Source organism: Falco biarmicus, chromosome 2 (assembly GCF_023638135.1).
Source record: "Falco biarmicus isolate bFalBia1 chromosome 2, bFalBia1.pri, whole genome shotgun sequence".
NCBI classification, from domain to species: Eukaryota; Metazoa; Chordata; class Aves; order Falconiformes; family Falconidae; genus Falco; species Falco biarmicus.
Window position 1 is genome coordinate 99,742,735 of NC_079289.1, and position 13,822 is coordinate 99,756,556.

Genomic DNA, 13,822 nt, shown 5'->3' on the forward strand with positions numbered 1-13,822 from the left:
ATAAATTAATAGGTACAGTCTGCCTATAAAGAGTCTATTAGCTCTCAGGATGTCTCTGTTGGATCAATGTTACACCTTGCTATTAAGATGAATCTTAAAAGACCTCTAGTAAATACCTAGTGAAAATCCCTGTAATGCAATGTCTACAGTATGTGGCAGCAAGCTCTTATTTATGGACTATTTCCCTATGATGCTTGAAAATGCTAAAGCATATAATTTTGTTATGAATCTTGTAGTGCTACATGCCTAATTAAAAGGACAGCTCCTGGTAACCAGTAATTATCTGAGAATGCCAAGCAAAAGTGCTGCGATGGAGAGACAGGACGCAGCTTGATGCAAGCAAATGTCAATTTATTGTATAAAAACATGGATATATATACTTTCAGAAGTTGCGCATTCTAAACAGATTAGTTCTTTTGAGCTAAGCATTGCATACTAGGCAGTCCCCGATTGGTGGTTAACTACCATCAATCAGCAGCAAGGTGTTATCTTTACTTGGTGCCATACTTGGCGCCATCCGTCCCCCACTCCCCTATGCTCTCTCAGCATGACTCATCATGTTAATTGATGTGCCTATACACACTGGAGCACATTCCCCTCAGCTAACTGATTGCCACGCATGGTCCTAGTTTCCAGCCCGCTCCTGCATCTCCCCCTTCCTGTTGCACGCAAAGAACCTTTGAAACCGAACGAGTCATTAGTTTTTGTAATAGAACAAATAAAAAAAGCAACTAAGACATATTATCAATGTCAAAACAACCCACTGTCTCTGTTCTGTACATTTTTACAATTTCCCCTTTTTGTTTTTGAACAGCTAGTACCAGGTTTGCCGTGTTCTGCAGGGCCCTTGCAAACATGACAGCAGCCAAGGTAACAGCAAACAAACAATACTGTCAATTGAGTGAATGGATGCCAAAAAGGCTGACATTTTCTCAGATTTTGGTAACATGTTGCTGCAATGGGGCACCTAAAATCCACGCAGCACATACCATCAAAATCCTCACAGCCGTGTCCTTGAACCAACAACAAAAAGCAGTGGCAATTTTGACTCACATTCTGAACTGCCTACCAAACAAGATGATTTATAAGAGAAGAACCGCTGCAATACGTTCCCATCATAGCCTCCTACTACACTAGCATCTACAGAAAGACAATAAACAATATCAACTTCTTTTGGATTAACATTATACATAGGTGGAAGGGCACACCAAACAAGAACTGGTTCAGTCAAAAAGTCATAACAGAGAAGCCCATATTTACATCTCTGAGCCTGGACACAAACCACAGCTGTATGCACCACCAGGCTCAGGGCAAAAATCATTCATGTAATTACATAGCTATTTATCACTAACCTATTATGCCATAGCGACTCCCAAAACCCCTCCCTTAAGCGTTTCCCACTTGCATTCCTGCCACCAATCCCTCAGACCCCCTTTCACCCTCCCCAAAAATACAATCAATGCATCAGGAGAGACAAGGGGGTGGGGGAAAGGTCTTAGCTCCTTTTCCAGATCTATAGGACCTGGATCAAAAGGTTTATCAGTGTCAATGGAATCATTGTCCGAGTTGTCCTGTTCCCATGCTTGGTCCTGTGTTGTGAGGGTCACTGCAATCAGTGACAGAAGCTTTGGGGGCAGAGGAGGTGTGGACGGAATCGTCACTGCTGACGGTGTGTTGAGAAGAGTCACGCTGTCGGTGGAATTTACAGCTTCCTCTGGTTTAGCACCGTTAGTATAATTAGTCCACACTTGGCAAAGAATAGTCAGAATTTGCCACCAAGGTGCTAAATGCATTCCCGACATGGAGTTCCCCTCCGCGACAGCATCATACAATTGGCTGCTGTATGAACACACTTTCATTTCTTTCAAAGTCTCTAAAGTTTCTTGGCTGCTCACCTGTCTTGATGCAGGTTGTCCGCCTGATCCAGCCAGCAAGACGATAGTTCAGCCAAGACGTCTCCTCTGGAATGCAGCCCTCTTCCACGAGCTGTCTTTTTTATCGATCAGTTCTGTCCTTATTCTTCCAAGGCTTTGGAACACCACCATAGGGGTCACCATTTGAGAAGACTGAGGCACGGACTCCCGGATCTGACTAGAAGACCCTTCATGAGTCCATATACGTCTCTCATAGGGGAAGAACACCTGATTCCCAAGTTTCCCACAGCTCACCTCTTAATTCCAGAGGGACTTTTTTTTCAATTCCTGCTTCCTTTCAGCAGCTCATTCAATGTTCTGTGGGACTCGCAGCCTGCCACTCAGCCTGGCGGTTCATAAACCCATCACATCAGATCCTTAAACGGATCATGTCGGGGTCACCAATTTGTGCACAAACGTACATACTTATAAAGACACAGAAGTACATAGACACATGTATTAGCCTTAGCTTTCATAACTGCATGGAACAGTCTGAAAATGCAACCTAGTTTCAACCTACAGTCTCAAAATCCAAAAGATTAGTAAAATCGTTTCCATTTTATTCATAATTCATTTAAGGACTGCTACATACTAGCAAGCACTAGCCATATAGCTTGGAGAAATACAGCAAAAGGCACTACTCGACTTTGGAGAACAGGCAGTAGGACAGCAGTGGCAGCAATGTCTCCTGGGCTGCCCTGGGCACCTGATATTGCTCTGGTCTGTATTGGTTCCCAGCACACTTCTGATGTTGCCCTCACCAGCCCAATTCTTTGTCTTTGGCTGGGAGGGAAATAGGAAGGTTATGGTTTTAATTTAGCAGGTCCAGACACCCATAACAGCTACTTTACCTGTGTCTAAAGGTGGCCCCAGAGAGATGGAATTCTGAGTTTCTGTGTTTGAGAAATGCTGTGTGCCTATATGAAAATAAGAAGTGTAGGGAACTGAAGACAATTTAATACTGCACTGATATTAAATCCAAAACGGGACAGCAGTATCTATGTCTCAGGAACTGTTTCACGTACTTTGTGCACTTGGACATGACAATGGTCTGTCTTACCTGCAAAAGAGTTACACAGCTCTGATTATCAACATGACAGGTGCATCACAAAGAGAAAAATGCATTTATTTTTTTTTTACAATTTCTATTGGCCAGATGAAGTGAAACTTTTAATATGATTGGTTTTACCTTGATAAGCTCTATCTATGCTTTCCACATTTTCAAGGCTTTTTTTTATAGGCTGTCTTTATTCTCACTTCAATCTTTATTTTAAAAACATTTGGAATACATGGGTGATTTGTTTGTGTTTCATTAGTGAAGCTGCTTTTGTGCACAACAAAGACTTAAACATTGACTTACCATTATTAAGGTCCAGCCTAATAATTAAAACTTATAATTTGACAGTAGCAACCACTTATTTATTCTGTTATAATAGTTATGAAGGACACATCTATCTGTTCTTTCACAAATACACTTCTAGCCTAGGCTCAAAGATGGGAAGTCCATTCTGCCTAAAAATAACTTGTCCAATTTGAAATAGGTAATTCCATCTTCATTATTTTCCATGGAGTTTCTGGTTTGCCTTTAAAAAAAATAATTAGCACTTACTTTTTAATTAAGGTTTCCTTTACCTACATAAAATGTAAACAAAAATATATCTTAATCCTCATTAAAAATGTAGTCTTTTGATGTTAAGAGCACTGTATTTATTTACTTTTTTTTCAAGTTATTGTAATACATTAGTCCAACAATATTCCTGAAATTGCACGGAGGTTTACCTGTACCTTAGGGAATATAATCTCTATGTGATAAAATCAATAGCTGAAATCCCCCATTTTTAATGTCTCTCATTGTCAACACATTTGGTCTCATATTGGCACTCATATTCTAATTATTTATTTAGAAATTAATATGTAAATGGGAAATACCTGTAACTCATTCAAGCAAGAGGTATCATTATTGAGAAAACATGCTGATCCTATACTACTAACCTCTTTCTTCAAAATATTACAGTTTTGACCAGTAGGAAAACTAATTCATCTTATGCAACAGAAAAATTGAGTTCAGCACAGGAAAAGTCCTCAAGGCACTGTTGATAAATGAAGCATTATGCAAAAATTAAAGCTGTATGGTATTTGCTGCACAGTGCCTTGAATCATCTATTTTCCAGCTATCAGCATTACATTTAATAGGTTTAATACTGTCATGATGGTTATAGAGGAAGTAATTACACTAAGAGGGAAATAAAGATTTCGTTAATTTTTTTTTCATTGTTGTGTGTGCCTAATTTTCAGGAAGGAAAAATATGCTGCCACAGAATTTTCTCTCTCCAGCTTTCCATTTAGCGTTTCTTTTGGAGTTTTTTTGTTTTGGTTTGGTTTTTTCCTATCAGAAATGTGGTGGATTTCAACACAATGAAACTCAAATAGCTCTCAAAAGGTCACATAAAAATGTTGAGGTGGTGATTTGTATATGGAATAAGGGAAGTATACATATCAGGAACAACATCAGAACCTTAGGAATGAAATATTATCCTAAGTCACTACTAAGACTATAATCTCAACCATAGCAAAGTAACTCTTGGATTCCACACAAATATAAGGAGACTGTTCAAAGGTAAACCAAGCCAGTTTCATTTGCAGAATAACTCAGTTATAATTTTTGGACAGAATATAAGCAGATCTTTTCCAAAGTTCACCTAAACAATAGCCTCTCAGTGTGGGACAGGAGATATCCCTGGATGTCAGGCATGGTGCAGCAGGCTGGGCCCGTGCTGGAGTGGTTACATCTGTAGGGGCTGGGCTCCCAGTCAGGGCCAACAGATTGAGTGGTCAGAGCAAGTGCCCAGTTCATGGGTGTCCACGTGGTGCTGCACGGGCAGGCGGCATCAATGGGCTGTATGTGTGTGTGTGTGCCCACATGCATGCACGCATATGTGATTTTAAACAGAAATTACTGAACAGCTGGAAAAATACATCCTGCTGAGTAATTCCAGTTTCTGCATCACTGGCCAGTGTCCTGCTGGTCTTGTTGCTGCCCCACCTAAAGTCTGCCTTGGCAAGTAGTGCTGCATTACAGACTTAAAGATTGTGTAAGACACAGCCCTTTGTATCCTGCTTTACAACACCAAACCTTTCTGCAGTGCTGTCATAAATGGTGAAAATAGGATTTTGCTTATAAGATGCAATTTAAATGATTAAAAGAAGTAAGACTGCTACAGTATTAGACAGCAGACTATAAAATCTGAATCTGATTGAAATAGCAATTGGACCATACTGATTTAATTATTGGTCCTGTGGTTGGAGTTATGGTTACACTAATTAAAACCACACTTTCCTGCTTACGACACACCATTCCTCCTTGAACCACAGACTACTCTTTATGTCTTGAAGAGCCACCAACCTAACACATCTGTGCAACTACACTTTTAAAAAGGAGGCAAACATTTTATACGATTAACACATCAATAAGCCTTTTCATTAACTAGAACAGAATGACAGACTTTGAGTTAAAAGCTAAACAGACTTAATATAGTAAGTGAAGAGTTGGTGTTATGCACAGAAGCAGAAAAATAAATGGGAAATGCTTTTGTTCAAGTGCAACTGCTAGTGTCTGCTCTGAGGATTTAATAGGATCCACACTGAAAGCAGAGTAAAACACAGCCCATAAGATCATCTGCAAATATTTTGTTGTAGATACTTCATGAGATTTAAAAAGCATAAAAGGCAGAGCATGGATATGCTGCATACAAAGCAAAGTTGAATTAATTAGATGTGGTGGAATCCTACGTCTTAACATGTTCTAGGAAAACCTGTATTCCAAAACACAATTTCAAACTACTTTTCATTGTAGTTTTTGTTCCTCTTTTTCATTCCATTAAGAATACATGAAAAAAAGAGTAGATGGCTTGAATTTCTTCTGAGACATACTATTATAACAGATACGAAGACTGAATGAACTGAATGCAGTTAGATAGCATGATAGACAAAAGTACGATAGAGTATCTTTTCAACACAGATTACATTTAAAAGGCTCCTTTGCACATCTTTCTGAAGTATCTCCAAACAAACTTTTACTTTCTATGCCTACTTTTTAAGAAACGAACTCCATATTTAAAAATAAAAATTAGTAAACAAATATTCTTTAGGGAAATGTGATTATTTTTTAGACTTTTGTCTGATCTTCAAGGTCTGGCTTGTATTTGTATGTTTGTTTAGAAAAGAAGAGGAAAAGCAAAATAAATCTTTCTTCAGTGAGTTAAAATGAGCTACTTCTATATAAACTGTTTTAATTTTTTTGAGACTCATCAGCCAATGCAAACATGGTGTACCGAAATACCCCAAATATTTTTAATTATCTCCTGAGTCATAAGTGGTTTAGCCCTTTGTAGTAAAGAAAGCACTTCAATATAAATTGAATAAACAGTTCAAACTAACTATGCCTTTTTGGATCAGAACACTGAACACTGAACTATCCAAATGAAGACCTCATTCTCCACCCTACATAATAGTAAATAGACCATCAGAGAAAAAAAATACCACTGTTTCCAAATGATTTCCTAGTCAGGCTAAATCCTGAGAATCATTGCCTGCATTATTATATTTTAAATAGCTCTAGTAACAAAGTAGGGAGCTTTATTTATTTACTTACTATAGCAAGTCAACTGCATCAAACACTGCAATTTGAGAATAATTTGCCAACTAATATGAAATAAATCAGAGAGTAAACCAGTTCTTAGGGAAAGGGTGTGAAATGCCGGTTCTGAAGACTTTGAAGAGGGATTTTTGTTTTATTTTCCTCTAAACATAAAATCAAGTGTGTCTTAATTTCATATCTGTTCAGTTGCAATTTAAGGAGAAGTTTTCATGAAAGTGTATTCATATGAATAGTTTTTCAGCTCGCTCTTCTGAATAGTTTTACAGTGAATGCAGAACACAAAAATTGTTAAAATTCATGGACAGCATTAATATATTTTAGTTCTGAAAATATTCTAATAATTTTTATTTATACACGTATGTATATTCTGATTTTGTACAGGAAGCAATATGTTTTGCAAGTTCATATATAGCACTACTTTACAAATACTAATTAGTGTTGAAAAAATAACAAAAGTTGATAAACAATCAGCACTGGAAAAAGTAAAATAAATCATCACTGTGGCTTTTAGGATTCATTCATTCATATACAAACCTGACATGCAATTCAGTTTACAATATTTTTTATAAACTATTCAACAACATGAGATTTTTTTCCAGTCTTTGTGGAATTATAATGCAGCGATCACATTAGATTCACACAGCAAAGCTCATACATAAAAAAATTACTAGTCTTCACTGATATACAAACAAGTTTGCATAATGATGCAAACTATCATGGCTATCCACTATCAAACTCCCAGCTATCTCTCTACACATTCTAACCTACAATAAATATATGATAGGCCAGCCTTCTTTGACCACTAATGTATTTCAAATCACACTGTATTTACCAACTGTCTGCACACAGGCAGATATTGCAAAGTAGTTGACTTTTCTATCTGTCTGTATACGGATTTTTACAGTACCTTGAGCACAAGGGACAGATGATATGTTGTACGTTGTCATATCTTGTCAGAAGTTACCGTATCTGTCTGGTTCCCATTGCTGGAAGTAGTTCACACATTTTTATCCATTACTAAAAGACACCTGTCATACCTAGAGCTGTCTGAAAGAACAATCAACCTTACTGAAAAGACATTGAGGCCTGAAATGGTAGAACAACCAGACATTTAACTTAAATGGGAAAACAGATGAAGCCAATATCGTTTTGGCTTTTCTTAGGAAAAAGAAGCTATTGAAAAACAAACCTCTGCACCGAGCATTCGCTCTGCTGAACCAGCCAACTAGAATTTTTCTAGTTGGACAGAAAGACAAAATCAAGTGTGAGCGGATATAGCTAAGCACGCTGTGCTGAATGCTCAAGAGACAACCAGCCTCTCAGATTGGTGTCATATCTGAGGCACCGTTAACAACTGTGATGAAGATATGCACCTGAACCACAAAGATGAAAGCAGCCCCTTTTCAGCTCAGATGTTCCTGATCTGCACATTCTTGCCATTGTTAAAACCTATGACGTCGTCTCCTGCAATGCTCTCAGGTGTCTCTGAATGTGGCACTGAGCATAAACGTAGCTATCAGTGCAACTCAGCATAACATTGCACATCTATAATTTCAGAACTATGACAAGTTAAAAAACAAACCATACATCAACATATATTGTTCAGGCAAGAGAGCTGAGCTAACGTAAACATATTCTCATCTGTATTAAATCTATTTTTACAAATCTACACTAGATTATGACATTCAAAAAGCTTCATTTGAAAGCCCACCAGTATTGTACCATGAAATTATTTCTGTAACTACGTTTCTGCCCTGTTCTGTAGAGTTCTCACCCTAAAACACAAAGCTGAAATTATGCTGTCACTGGTTTTACACAGGAGTCAATTTTTCATTTGGTAATGTAATCTGACAGTCTGACAAAAACATTGAAAAAGGAATTATGTGTATTTAGCTCTTCAGACACTCAGAACCGGTGGAAAAGAAGATACTTTGCAAACTTTTCTAAATGAAAAAAACATTCCCAAACAACATACTGCAGGATTCTGTCTTTCATAGTCACTGCAATCTCTTCTACAGAACTGTAGAATTCCCATGGCACACATCAGGCCCAAAGAGGTAACTATAGATTGCCTTCAGCCATATGCATATCTACACCAAGAATAAAGCTGAGGACATCAGACACGTTTTCAGCTGTGGCCAAAACTGTGGCCCATCACGTTTCTGAAAGGAAAACTAGTGCATTAATCCACACCCAAAACTGTCCATCCACCATTGGGCCTTGTTTTCAGACAATCTTATATAAAGAACTTCTCTGTAAGAACATACACATTATACAGGTTTTTATTTCGATACAGTACAAGTTGAGAACATAATCTCTTTGGGAAAGTGACTATGAATTGTTCAGAACAATTAGGTCACCTTATGCTCACTGACAGTGCTATATTATTAATAAATAAGTAAATGAAGACCTCTATGGCAAATTTCAGTTGTTTTAATGGAGATTTAATCAAGCTCCCTAGCCTATAAAATAGAATAAGATGAGGAAACATGGGCTGCTAAGTGTATAGTTATCATCTTTTTACTTTCCCTGTATCTTTGGAAAGTTTTCCCTCACGGTATTTTTTTACGGTACTATATTATTAATTTCCACTAGGTTAGATTAAACAATATAAAGATGTAAACTTTATAAGTATCACAGCTAAGGGCAGATATTGCAAAGTCAGTTTCACTGCCTTAAATCTGTTAAGGTGATACCTTTGGGGTTTTTTGTATCATTTCAGTCTATACAAATGAATAACTTCATACAAATAACAGTCCATACCTGTGAATAACAGCTCTTTTACTTGCTGTGGCATTCCCTGAAAATGCAGTCCATGATTAGTTTTGTGTTTCTTTTAAAATAGCTATATTCCAAAGGTGGAAAACCTTTTCTGGAGGACCTATTCTATCATCCTGTGGTGGGCTGACCCTGGCTGGCAGGTCAGCTTTCACCCAGCCACTTGGTCACTTGTCCTTGGCAGAATGTGGGAGAGAATCAGAAGAGCAAAGTGAGGGGAAAAGCAAACAAGCAAACAAGCAAACAAACACACACCCTCAAGAGATTCATGGGTCACAATAATGGCAGATTAGTAAGTGAAAAGGGGGCGGGGTGGGGGGGTGGGGGGGGTGGGGGTGGGAAGGAAGGAAAAGGAAAAAAAGTGATTCCAAAAGCAATCACTTGCCACCAGCAGACAGATGCCCAGCCATTCCACAAGAAACGGCTGCCTTGGAAGAACTTCCCCCTCCCTCCCCTACCAACATTTATTGCTTAGCGTCACTTTTCAGCAATAGTTTTTGGTCAGTTTCAGCCAACTGTCCCAGCTGTATCCCCTCCTAACTTTTATCTCACCTCCTTCTAACCTTTATCTCATCCTCAGCCTACTTGCTGTGGGAGCAGCATGAGGATTGAAGGCCTTGATGCTGTGCAAACACTGCTCCGCAACATCCCTGTGCTATCAACTCTGATTTGGTAAGAGATTTAAAACACAGAACCATACTGGCTGCTGTGAAGAAATTTAGCCTTATCCCAGCCAAACCCAGTACACACCAAAAGAAAATAAGCAAAGCAAAACTTACTTTCTATTCCCCTGGAAAACAAACAAAAGCCTTGTTCAAAAATTAAGTTGTAATTTAACTTGAGTAGTCATAGATCATTTCACATTTCCACAGCTTTTCCTGAAGAGATAGAACAGCAGCTAACAGAAAAGGGAATTATGAAGATCTACTGAAGGCATGCCTATTTTGAAGAATACCAATGCACTAAAACTTACATATTCACATCTGTGCACATGCCAGATGTCCTACTTGGAGCCCAACAGGATGTATCTTTATCTGAAGGTATATAAAAATGGAAAATGCAAAGAAGCCATGATACTCCTTTACACTTATTTATTTCTGTGAGACACCTTGGACCCAAAATTACAAGAAGTAGAAAAACTTCAGAAATCCCATTCTAGTTTCCAGCATGACAATTGTTACTATTTTATAAGGATCTTGTCACAACTGTAACAAACAAGCACATAAAATTCAGTTACCAGTTTCTCTCTTCCCTTGATAAGTTGATAATTCTTGCTTTCTGCAGATTTCAACCACAAAAAATTACTTATTTTTACATAAAGTGTGAGTGTGGGTAAGGTCTTGTCTCTTTGCTTTATTCTGCATCATTTTAGAAGTATTTTGATATTTAATTGTAAAACATTTATTCAACAGAAATTTTGTGAAAGTAATAAAAGCAATTGTTTCTGAATGTAGGAGGCTTGCTCTCACCTCTCATATGCTGAGTAATGACCTCACATAGTATCATTATAATGTGCAACAGCAGTGGAAACCCAGGTAGACACTGCACCAAAATCAACTATCTGCCATTGTGTGGCTTTTGGTGCATTGTACTTTCTTACTGCTATGTGTTCTACCTGAATATATGAACCAAATATTAAAAAGAAACATTGGAATGTCTTATCAGTCCAATTCAAATGTTAACTTGACAGCACATAGTCCTTAGGGAAGAAGTTACAGAATATAGTGTTGATATTGGTTTGAAGAGTCAATGTCTTCTCTCTTAAAAGATTTCTGACAAGTAGCTAAATTTAAATGCAAAATTTCTGTATCTTCAAGAATTCTTATGATTATACTTTTCCCTCCACTTGCACTTTAAAAATTATTGCCTGCTGATTAACCCCTCTTCTTTCATTCGCTTCTTAACTTTTTTGCTGCAAAAGACAGTAATGCTGAACAGGAAATTATACAATACTTCTCAAAGTTGTAAGCTGTTCCTAGCTGGTTTGCATCTGGCCTTTTTCCCAGCCTTACCACCTTCTGTATCTCCATTTCTACATGTTTGAAATGGGAATAATAATACTTCTTCTATTGTCAAGCACCTTGAGAATCACTGATGGGCCTGATACTTATCTGTATTTTTTTTCTCTGCATTTCCTAAATATATATCTAATACACTTTATCCTCAGTCTTTTTTCAAAAATATCTATTTAGTTGTTTCTCCTCATTAGGGTCTTAGACACACGGACTGTGAAACAAAGATATTACTCTTTGGTTTTCATATAAAATGTCTGAGTCTGTACCTGATCATTTTTCCAGTTATGTGTAAATTTTGACGCTGTAACACTTTTTGTCTACGTCAAAACAACAGATTCATATAGTGATCTTTTAGATGTCACTTTATACGTTTTCCACCTTGGTTTTTCACTAAAATTTGCTTAACATGTATTTTGATCTGGAAATATAATTAGAAAAGCTATAGTGAGTTAGACACCAGTAGTTTTAAAAAAAAAAGAATAGGCAACACTGTAAAAAATAAGCAAGAAAGGTTCATATTAAAGTCAAGGTTTTATTTTAACTTCAAGTTTAATGGGAAAAGAGACTATAAAGAATCAATCACCGTGGAGCAGCTATCACGGGACATTCTGTTCCTGCTTTGCCAGTCTGCATGTATTTGCTGTCACAAGCACTGGATTCCTTCTAAACAGTCGGTGACTTTTGTTGGATTTTAAACCCCTAAAGAGATCATTCTGTACTCAGCAAAGGGCAGTGTTACAAAAATCTTCTATTTGGAGGAAGTGTTATATATAAAATGTTCTGAAATTGAATATATATAGATTCAGAGTATATTAAAAAAAAGTTTTCTGCCAGATGGGTAAAAGCAAGTAGATTTTAAAATCAAATTTAATATAAAGCCCTGTAAGTTCTCAAATGCAGAGTATACTAGCAGCGTATAAACTGTGCAGCATGAGAAGTTTAGGTAATATTTAAGACAGCGGTTTTCAGCTATAGAACACTTCATAGCTTTTCTGAAACACTGTTGTTAAGCTTTGCTATATTGCCACTGACAGTGAAAAATATTTGAGTTGTCTCATTCCTGATACACTGGGAGAGCTATATTTTTTGGCATTTGCTGGGAAGTTTTTGGGACACATTTTCTTGTGTCGCAAAATTCCATATAGACTAGCTTGTTTAGTGTTTTTAGATATGCTGTGAAGCTCACCAGTTAAAATAATAAAACCCCAAATATTCCAGGAAGGAATAGAACAAAGCATTTGAAAACAGAAAGATGAAAACAGGTAACTATTTGGGCTCTGCCAAAATATTACTATAAGTGTAAAGCTGCTTGATGCTCACAGAACTTCAGAAAATAAGAATAATTATGATCTAATGTAAAGGCACCTTTTTACTTTTTTTGTGAGAGGAATAATTTTGATCTCCTGATAGCACAGCTACACCAAACTAAGCGTTGGGTCACAGAGCTGAACCTGGGCTATGGTAGTGTCAGTCTTTTACACAGTATAAGATCGGACCAGCAACTGAGAGCTGCTGGTGACTTCACACTTCAAATATTCTTCAGAAAAATTTTGTACCAAGTGGCTCCTGGCTGCTAGTCAGGATATATCTATATATTTAGATGTGAGTATGTGTCTAAAAATGTTCCTCTGTGTTACTGAACTAATTCAGAACTCCACAATTTCAGTACAACACTCTGTGACATCCACCTTGCTCCCTTGTAAAATAGGATACAATCACAGCACAGTACCATCTTTTGAGTGGCTACCTTCATAATCAAGTCTGGAATATTTAGTCTCCTTATTGAATAATGTTCTAGGAGATGCAGTTTCAGACAACATGAAGCTATACATGAGAAGCAGCAATAAAATGTTAATAAAATTGTATATTATATTGAATATAAGGAGAAAAAAAAGAAGAAAAAAACCCCATGAAATTTTGAAAGATCAAACACCTGGCAGCTAGCTGAAAGATTTTCTAGCAGACCTATGCATTCCTTATGTTAAAGCAGAAGAGAAGAGCAGATAGACCTACATGCATTAGTTAATCACAGGACAGCTGTGGGTCATAAATAAGATTTAGTTTATTCCTGGCATAAGTTACAGGATAGCAAAAGAAATTTTAATTTGAAGTATTTTGAAAAGAGATATGAAAATATTAATGAAATCATGTGGACTTCAATGATAAAATTTTGTATGGAATACTCATTGTGATAAATGCTGATCTTTACATTCAGGAAAGGTTTGCTCAAACTGAACTGGTTGAAAAAAGGCCTGTGAAAAGACCTTGTTTTGTGAGTAGACACAATAGTTTGTCAACTATTGTCAAACTCAAACGAGAATAGTTTGACATAATAATTAAAACTTGGAGGAAACACAGTTTTCTAAATACTTGGTAACTATTTTAGGCATCTAAAAAAGACACAAAATATTTATATTAAAAGAAACTGTCAATACATCAATAAATGTCTAACTAACAAG

At 37.0% G+C, this 13,822-nt stretch overlaps 1 long non-coding RNA gene across 1 annotated transcript; it reads right to left on the minus strand.

The window, feature by feature from the left end:
• Window positions 1-334: 334 nt before the first annotated feature.
• On the minus strand, window positions 335-9,580 carry LOC130145189 (uncharacterized). The gene is made up of 2 exons (XR_008820402.1): window positions 592-9,580; window positions 335-532 (listed from the first exon to the last, which is right to left on the minus strand). It is a non-coding gene; the product is annotated as an uncharacterized LOC130145189 (long non-coding RNA).
• Between the last annotated feature and the right edge of the window lie 4,242 nt (window positions 9,581-13,822).